This window comes from Bidens hawaiensis, unplaced genomic scaffold, assembly GCF_021521415.1.
Source record: "Bidens hawaiensis isolate Kalapana, Puna unplaced genomic scaffold, B.hawaiensis_p1.1 tig00043984_1, whole genome shotgun sequence".
NCBI classification, from domain to species: Eukaryota; Viridiplantae; Streptophyta; class Magnoliopsida; order Asterales; family Asteraceae; genus Bidens; species Bidens hawaiensis.
The window spans coordinates 135,492-144,931 of NW_027505865.1; the positions used below are offsets into that span (position 1 = coordinate 135,492).

Sequence of the window (9,440 nt, forward strand, 5' to 3'; positions counted from 1 at the left end):
ATACCCACACTCAGAATATAACACAAGATGTACTAATGAGAAAAGGAAAATATGACTAAGTAATAGACAGCTGAATAATAATTTGGGTGTTTACTATATGTATTGGCCTTAAAACACTACTAAGAAAACAAGTCATTTTCTCACAAAAATATCCTACAAATTTTCTATGACATATAGTTCCAACAAATTTTCAATAAAAAAAAAATAAGCTCTAACTTTGTTAGAATATTATCTAATAAATATTATGTTAAGTCAAAATAGTTTTTGTAAGAAGTTTACATGTTTTTGTATCAATTTTGTAAGAAAAGTTACTGGAAAACAGTTGAAAATGATTTCAAACAAGTGTTTATCCAAAGTAACTTTTTGTTGAAAAACTGTTAAAACTGGATTTTCCAACAAATTTCATACGAATTCCCTCGTAGAAAAACATCTCATTTTTTAGTAATGAAAAACCATAATTAGATCCGAATTTTAATTACAAATTTGGATTTCGTGTTTTAACACACTAATATTTAAAAAAAATGAATTCTAGAAAATAAAATTAACAACTCTTGTAACTCTGATTTAGGTTGAGTTTAAAATGGATTTAAGAAGGGTATATTAATTGTTGAGGACATATTTCTGGGATTTATAAGAACAGAAATTGGAGGTTATAATATTTAAAAGTATATTTATTTAAAGTAGTAATAAAATATGAATTTATAAATAAAAAGTTGAAAGAAAAAAGTATAATTATGACTGGTAAGTCGAATGAAATTAAAAAAAAATAATTAAATAAATAAACTGGAAAGTGTGTGAACCGGAAGGGAGCCATGAACCGGCCTTCACAGCCGTAGTTGAACAGATGACCCACCGAACTCCGCGGTATCCGATTGACACGCTCAACACCATGACCATTTCTTTCATTTTGTCTGCTCTTGCTTTTTAATTTATTTCAATGTGTCTCTTTCCTTTTACAAGATTTATTTTTTATAAAATTTATATAAAAAAATACTGTTATTATTTAGGAATGTTAAAATTAAAATGCCAAGGACTATAAAAATGAGAAGTGTAGGAGACAATTTAGTCCATTGATCATATATTTAAAAGGTTGTTTGATTAATTTAAAAAGAAATAATGAAGAAAATGCATAAATGTAATAATATACATTTGTTGACTTATCTCATCACATGTAAAACACATGTCAGTTTCATTGCTTAATTTCATCAACTTATAACTTATAAACTTTTTGAAAAGTAATAAGGTGTTTGGGATTGCTTATATTGTGAGATGAAAAGTTCCATAAGTTACACTTTTATAACTTATAAACTTATTGAAAAGTTATAAGGAGGTAAAATAAGGAATCCCAAACACCCCTTAATCCTAACCGACCAAACACCACTAGTCTCTCAAAACAAATTTTCGTTTAAACATTCCGTTTGTGTGAGTGTGTGTAATCTTATTTATAACTCTACATATTTTTCTTTCTTTCTTTTTTCATAATATCAAAATATAAATAAATATATTCATAAATTTTTAAACCTCTATGACTTTTTCATATGACAATTTAAAAAAAACCACTATATTAACAAGTGTTTAATTATTATTAATATGAGTATCAATATCATACTATTATATAAAAATAAAAGAAAACGATAGCGGGTTTTATACATTGTGTTATCGACTTTTCATTGTGTTTTTCAATTGGGGTTTTCTGTGCGTTGTGTAGGTTCTTGTCATTGTGTTTTACAATTAGTACTCAATTTAAAAATAAAATTACATCATTTTTGTTCCTCGTTGTATCTTTTTGTTCGTCATTTTGTCTTTATGCTCATCATTTTTTTGGTTAGTCATTGTGTCTTTCTACTAATCATTGTGTTTTATTAATTGTTTAATAAGTTCATTGTCTTTTGTTCGGGATTAACATATGACATTCTCTTAATTTGAGAAAAAAAAATATTACGTTCATTGTATATTATGTTCAGGTATCGTGTAATATATATTTTTCATTATGTTTTACATCTCAGATCATTGTGTAATATGTATTTTTCATATGTTTTATGTTTAAGGTCATTGTGTAATATGTATTCACCATCGTGTTTTACGTTTCATGTTCTTGTATGATATGTATTCATCATTATTTTTTATGTATTAAATATTTTTTTTGTTATTTTAGTGTATATTTACATATTATGGTTACCCAGCGACATTATTAGTATAAAAAAAACAGTAACAAAAAAACAAACAATGGTTGCGATTATTTTAAGAGAATAAATTAATAAAAAGTGCATAACAGTAATAACTTACATTTGTTTACTTTATCTCTCCACAAGTACACATACAAGACACATGTGAATTCCATATCATTTTTAAAATAGCATAACTTTTTCATACGAAAATTTTAAAAAAAAATCATCATAATAACAAGTGTTTTTTTATCTTTAATATGAGTATTATATTGTTATATATATAAAACAATTAGTGGGTTTTATACATTTTGATATTGGTTAGTCATTGTGTTTTTTATTTAGGTTTTTTATGCATTATGTTATAGGTTATGGTCATTGCATTTTTTGATTGGTAGTCATATTAAAAATAAAAATTAAAACAAAAATTACTTTATGGTGTCTTTTTGTTACATTACGTCTTCTTGTCAATATTTTGTTCATCATTGTTTCTTTCTACTCATTATAATATTTTAGTCATTGTGTATTACGTTCATTATCTTTTGTTAGAGATTGACATGTGACACATTCAAGACATTATGTAATATGTATTTTCCATTTTTTTATAATTTCGCCATTGTGCAGTATGTATTCGTCATTATGTTTTACGTTTCAAGTTATTGTGTAATATGAATTAATCACTGTGTTTTATGTATTTGATAATTTGTTGTTATCTTATCATTATATTTATATATTATGATTACACAACGGTGTTATTCGTGTTAAAAAAAATACACAATGATGAGTAGAAAAACACAATAACAAGCAGAAAGAGGCAATGACGAAAAGAGACACAATCATTGGCCGAAAGACGCAATGACGTAATTTTTGTTTTAATTTTTATATAACAAATTCATACTCATGTTAAAGATAAAAATACGCTTATTAGAATACAAGATGACTTGTCTGAATTCAAATTAAGCAAAACAAAATACATGCGAATAAATTAAAATACAGGATGCCTTTAGTTACATCGAATGCAATAGGGACATTAATATAAACTAAGAAGTAGATGTTGACACTTTGGATGAGCACTTGTTAGAGCCAGTTCTCAAAGTACGGGCATATAATGAAAAATGTGGCAGTGCAGAAGAAGTCACATAGGGCATGTTCGAAGGGAGTATAGGCGGGGAAGCTTCAGAGTTCAATACTTGAATAGCTTGCCTCATTGACGGGCGTAGTTTTGAGTCAGGGTGCGCACACCATAATCCAATGATCATCAAACACGTCAGTTCTTCTTCAACAAAATTTGTGCCTAGACGCGGATCTACTGCTTCAAGTCTTCAACAAGAGTCCCAGCACCATAAAGGTCCCACACCCAATCTACTAATTTTGTTTTCCTTTCTTCAGCATGTGAGTCGATTGGTTTTCTCCCACACGCTATTTCCAATGCAACTACTCCAAAGCTAAAGATGCCTGATTCTTTGCTAGCCTTGCAGGTCGCTACATATTCAGGGGCCATGTAACCAACGGTTCCGGCAACCATCGTAGTCTCTGCGCCATTCTCGTGGTCAACCAACTTAGCTAACCCGAAATCACCAAGCTTCACATTGAAATTTGAGTCCAACATCACATTACTCGACTTGATATCTCTATGCAAAACACATTGCTCGCATTCCTCGTGTAAATATAGCAAGGCATAAGCTAAACCACGGGAAATTTTGTATATTGTACTCCATGCCAACAAACTCTTTCTCTTGACGAGATGTAAATCTAAGCTTCCGTTTTCCAGAAAGTCGTAAACAAGAAGGAGTTATCCTTTCTCATGGCACCAACCAATGAGTTGCACCAAATTTCTATGCCTCAATCGGCTAATGATCCTTATTTCAGATGCATACTCTTTGATGCCTTGATTGGAAGTGTTGAAGAGTTGAGTGGAATCCTATCAGCCTTGGAAGCAGGGCCTAATCTCCTACTTGAGACGATGAAGGAAGCACTTCGGCATCGGCAGCGGTAGTTACAGGATCATCGGATAGCTATGAAAAGCATCTAGGAAGAAAGGACCGAGCTGATTCTATAGCTGCCTATTCTGTAACGATTCTATCACAACTTATTCTTTCTTCTTCACTTGCAAAGAACCTATTTGATTCAATTGCAGCTCCTTCTATGCTATCAATCCCATTTTGTTCACAGCGTCCTCTTATGGGAAGGAATTGATGGAAGGAATCGGAAGTAAGGCTTGACTTTCCCCGTTCTTTGTCTTCTAGGCGTCGAAGGGGAATGAAATTCCTAATGGTTCTCCGCCTTTTAACCCTTGCCAGGGGAGAAGGTACGAACTTCGCGTCTCTAATGGAACGAACGAAGTGAAACGAAGTTCCGCAAGGCACTTAAAAAAAAGGTATTACTTAAGGCAAGGAAAGCGCCAAATTGGACTGCCTTTTTGTAGACTTCTTCTGTCCTGACCTGCTCTGAGCTTCCTGGAAATGGGTATTAAACAAAGGACATAGTCGGATAGGTAAAACCTCTTTTTCGAGTGAAAGGCCTTATATGATGAGGGTAAACCTCCTAACCAGGCTACTAAGTGCCAAACTCTCCTCTATAATAAGGGTGGGGTATCCGAATCGACCTCCAACACTTATTCCGGATATCTTGATCTTGGATCCAGGTCTAGGTACTTTTTATGATTCAGATTCTCTTGGGTACAATACTGAAGCTAAGTATAAGTAGATGAAAACAGCTTTACCAAGAGTTGCTAGAGCGGATTATTCAGCTAAGTCAGTACAGCCGGAAAAGCCTTGCTCTAAAGGAGCTTGGGGTGAAACCCTTCTATAAAGGGGAGTTTTGTTTGGCAGATCGATTTATAGTTGCTTCGGATGTAGCATTTGATGGGGATCTTTCAGCAGCAGGAAGGTATTTTAATCTTTATTAAATAGGTGATCCGCGAACTCTTCTGCTGCTGCTGCAAGACCGAAATTTTAGGTTTTATTCGAAGTTCATATTTTGAGTCTTGGATGTGCTCCCAGGGGAAAGGGCTAAAGCCAATCATTCCGAAGGATTCTTGCTTCCATTCCCAAGTGTTGGAGTAGGATACTTTGTAGCGCCCAAGGGAATTGGATAAGGATAAAGTCTCTTACTTTCAAGGTTAGGAGCAGGTGAAGGATGTGATCTGGGGCCGGGGCTGGTCACAGATATCACCTATCGTCGCTGGGGAACTACTCTCCTCTGGTATTAGCATTAGCAACCCCCGCTGAAAGAATGAATGCCCGCTCATATAGATTCTATTTCGTGGTAGTCAGTCCATTTCCATCAGCCGGCCGGTGGGAGCGAGAAGTTTGGGATATGTTTGGTGTTTCTCCCTAAATTCGGGAACAGCTATTGAAAGTACAGAATCCGATGCCCAAAGCGCTCCACCTTTTGATGAAATCTTGGAAAGCATCACAAATATTTCACTTACTAAAATCAAAAGAAAGGCAATTACCTACCAAATGGTCCATGCCGGACCTTGTTCGGGCAGTAAATGGATAATATTTCAGTACCCTAGTCAGGTTTATGACTTACAAGGCAAAGGAACTCTTAGTTGGTTATGGGAGGAGATTGTAAATATCAATCCAGCATTTCTTACAAAGTCTTACAGCCGAGTCTTTTCGCTTGGAACGGAGGGCAGTGGCCAGCGAACCTTTGCTCCGCCAGAAAGAAAGAATCTTATGGGAGGGGCGGATAGATTGGATCTGCTTACCAGACACCCTTTTGACCGCAATATACATGCTTAAATCGTTTAGAAAACTTTTGTAAACGCCTCCAAAACCGCCCTCTCCAAGCTTCGCCGTCTCTGCAAAGTCACCAGTTGATCCAACTAACTCAAGATAAGAAAACCTTCTAGGTATGTTGGCCCCCATTTCAAATTCATTGCTCATCTCCAAAGCAGATCCAGCATCCTCCACTCTATCATCATTGCTTTTCTTCCTCCTCCATAAAAAGTATGCAAATATAGCCAAAACAGTAACTGGCACCGACATTCCAGCTAGTAATCCCACCATAAGCCCTGTCTTGTCTTTCTGCTTCATTGGATTCGGGCTCTTGATTGGCGGTAGGCTGCTAATTTCATCAACCTTAAATTCAGAACTATTAAACATCCAAGATTGCACACTGTTTTTCTCATACCAAACTCCAGTGGACGCTGAAAAGCCAAAGATTACCCATTTGGGCAGCACAATCCTAAGATCAATGGTGTAATTAAGCCCGGTTTTCCATACAAGTGAATTGTTTATGAAATTGGTAAATGAAACACTGAGAGTTTTAGAATCAGAATAATAATTAATCAAGGCTCTACACTCTTGACCATGCTGTATATTGGTTAACCATTTCTGATACCTAACAGAAGTCATTGAGTTAATATTAATACCTACATGATGACCTATGGAAATATTGGTAACCGGATCAACTTGATCCCAATCGTTGCTAAAACTGTCGAACTCCACAGCGACAAATGGATAGATGCTGGTGTTGCTTTTATTATTGAATGGCAGCCCAATGGCTCCTGCGGTATTTATCACAGAATTATTCTGAGCAAGGAAGAATGTTAGGCCATCAGCGTAATAACCGCTCTCGTATGAATCGAGCACAAAAGTGAAACTGGTAGAGAAGCTGGCAAGATCAGTAGAGTTGTAGTCCCAAAGATGAAGAGATCTGAAGTACGTAGCTTGACCTGCTAACCAGCTCGAATTATGATCATCGTATGTCACTTGGATTCCATCATCAGAGGTATAAGCTGCATCACCTAAGAATCTTATATCCTGAGAATTTAGTGGAGTAATATTTGTGAAATTTAAAGTAATTGAAGCTGCATAAGGGACTAAAGCAAGAAACAAACATGTTAATATAGGCTTGATTTTGGAAACTTGCTAAAAAGTTGCAAGCTTGTTGGTAGGTTGTTGTGCTTGACATATAACTTGAAAACACAATGTAACTAATCAATAATCAAACCATGTCCAAAGTGCGGCTTTTGACTCTTACAAGATAACATTCATGTCAACCCTATAGCATACATGCCGGCCTCTTATTTTAATGGGTAGGAGGAGACCATTCTTATTCATATTTAATTAAGTACAATGTGGAGAATGAAGTAACTAGTTTTGTTAACCATTATAATGTGAATAGCTATAGGAAAAACAGAATGGTTGAGGCCTCGCAATGAACGGATTTCATTATGCACACACTTCCGGACTCTATTCATAGTACGCGCCTATGAACTGATGAACATGTAATCACACGCAGAGTCATATATTGTAGTTGTTGGAAATTCTTGTGTAATTGTTTTTGTTTACCTCTGAGATAAAGAAAAACTGTTATATTAACTCAAACAAACTAAAAAGAAAATAAATGTACGTATTCACTATTCAACAATTTAAAATTCAATTTAAACGGTACAATGGACGTGTAGCATATTTTGATTTTTTTAAGATAATGCCAACGTAGATGTCACATTTTGAACTTCAACAACTACAACCAAACACTATTAATTCAGTTAAGCATTGTTTGATCAGCAAAACCTATTGTTGGACAATAAGACTTAAGTCGCCAATGACCGATTTTAATTCTAGTTAACGGAAAATTCAGCTACACAAACCAACTCTCAGGCTTGAACAAATTTTAATTCTAGTTTGTATCCTTGCGTTTAATGGGCTCTGGCTTCTTGCGGAAGTTCCTTTGGGTTTTTTTTAATATAATATGGTCTTTCCAAAAAAAGAAAAAGAAAAAAAAAACAATTTCGATTAAACTTTGCACATTTTCCAAATTGAAAGGAACCATTTAAAATAACACTATTGGCCGGCTAGACAAACATACGTTTAAGGTGTCTCTTGATGGTGTAATTAATTTGAATCGTAGAATAAATTATCCGAGTCACCGAGTGACTAAACAACAAACAAAAATCCCCATATACGACCGATTCAATACAACCATGCATGACTAGTTGGACTGCTCTTAGAAAAAGTAATAAACTAGTTAGGATATAGTTAAATTAAATGAACTTACAAGAAAGGATACATATACTTGAAAGAACATTATAAGGTCAAGCATGGTAAGACATAGTCAAAACTGGTCGGTCATAGTGAATCATGGTTAATTGTAATCAATATAAGTAATAAAATGGTGATTCATTAAAAAAATTGTAACACTCCAACCCAAATATGGTTTAAATATATATCAAGTATAAAGATCCGTTAACAAGCCAACATATAAACGCTTACATTGTTATGTAATTTGAAGTGTGTTGTTAAACGTACATCCTGTTATTCATTTTAACTAGGTTAGGTACCCGTGTATTACACGGTTTAAACAATTTAAACTATATAAGTCATAACTCTATAAATAAGTATCTTTTATTTACATTATTAGAAACGAAATACACTATTTGTTTAAAACACCAAAAGTCACAAACACACCTAAGGTATGCTCCAAAGATGTCCATTGGTGCCGGTGACAAACAAATATCCGGTCTATTATTATTGTCTTCACCATCAACCTCACACCTTGCAATCTTCAAATCAACAAAAATCAAGTTAGATTATCACTATTATTATTGTAATAACAATAATTATGCAATCAACTTTAATCCATTTACTCATGAAGAAATGTGTAAAACTGATTAAATGTATTAATTTTTTAAAAAATAGAGACTCAGTTTGACTTTTTGAGTAAGCTTCAAAAATCTGATTAAAAGTTTTAAATTTCTAAAAGAAAGTCATTATCATCAAGCTTTAAAACACTACTACATGAAGCAAAATCTTTAAGTTACATTTATTGAGCAATCTAGAAGAATATTGAATCTTTAAAGTATAAGGTTTGACTTAAAAAGCCAAAATGTGATTTATACCCAACTTTATTATGCTTGATTTGTTGCAATTTTGTTTTCTTTCTTTGTAGCAGAATTTGACTTTTTGCTCAGTTTAGTTTATTATAATACTTTGACCTCACATCGGGTGGCATGAGTTCCAAAGGCACAACCCCTTCAACACCAAAATCAGTAACTGCACGAAAATTGACTCAAAACATATTCCAATACATATAATAACAAAAATAGCAACAATAATAATAATTGCCAATGTATTCGAGGTTGTAAATAAATAAATAAATAAATCTCACATGAGAAAATCCCTCCAAATCACACCTTGCAAAAACCGAAGACATCTCCAACAGTAAACCTAGAATAATAGTCGACCAATTAGTATACACAAAAAGTCAACCTAGTTGTTACTTTTTTAATAATAAAAATATCATAAACAAAAACCAAACCGA

The 9,440-nt window shown here is 33.7% G+C and overlaps 1 pseudogene; it reads right to left on the reverse strand.

Moving 5' to 3' along the window:
• Window positions 1-3,205: 3,205 nt before the first annotated feature.
• On the reverse strand, window positions 3,206-7,237 carry LOC143615693 (L-type lectin-domain containing receptor kinase IX.1 pseudogene; annotated as a pseudogene).
• Between the last annotated feature and the right edge of the window lie 2,203 nt (window positions 7,238-9,440).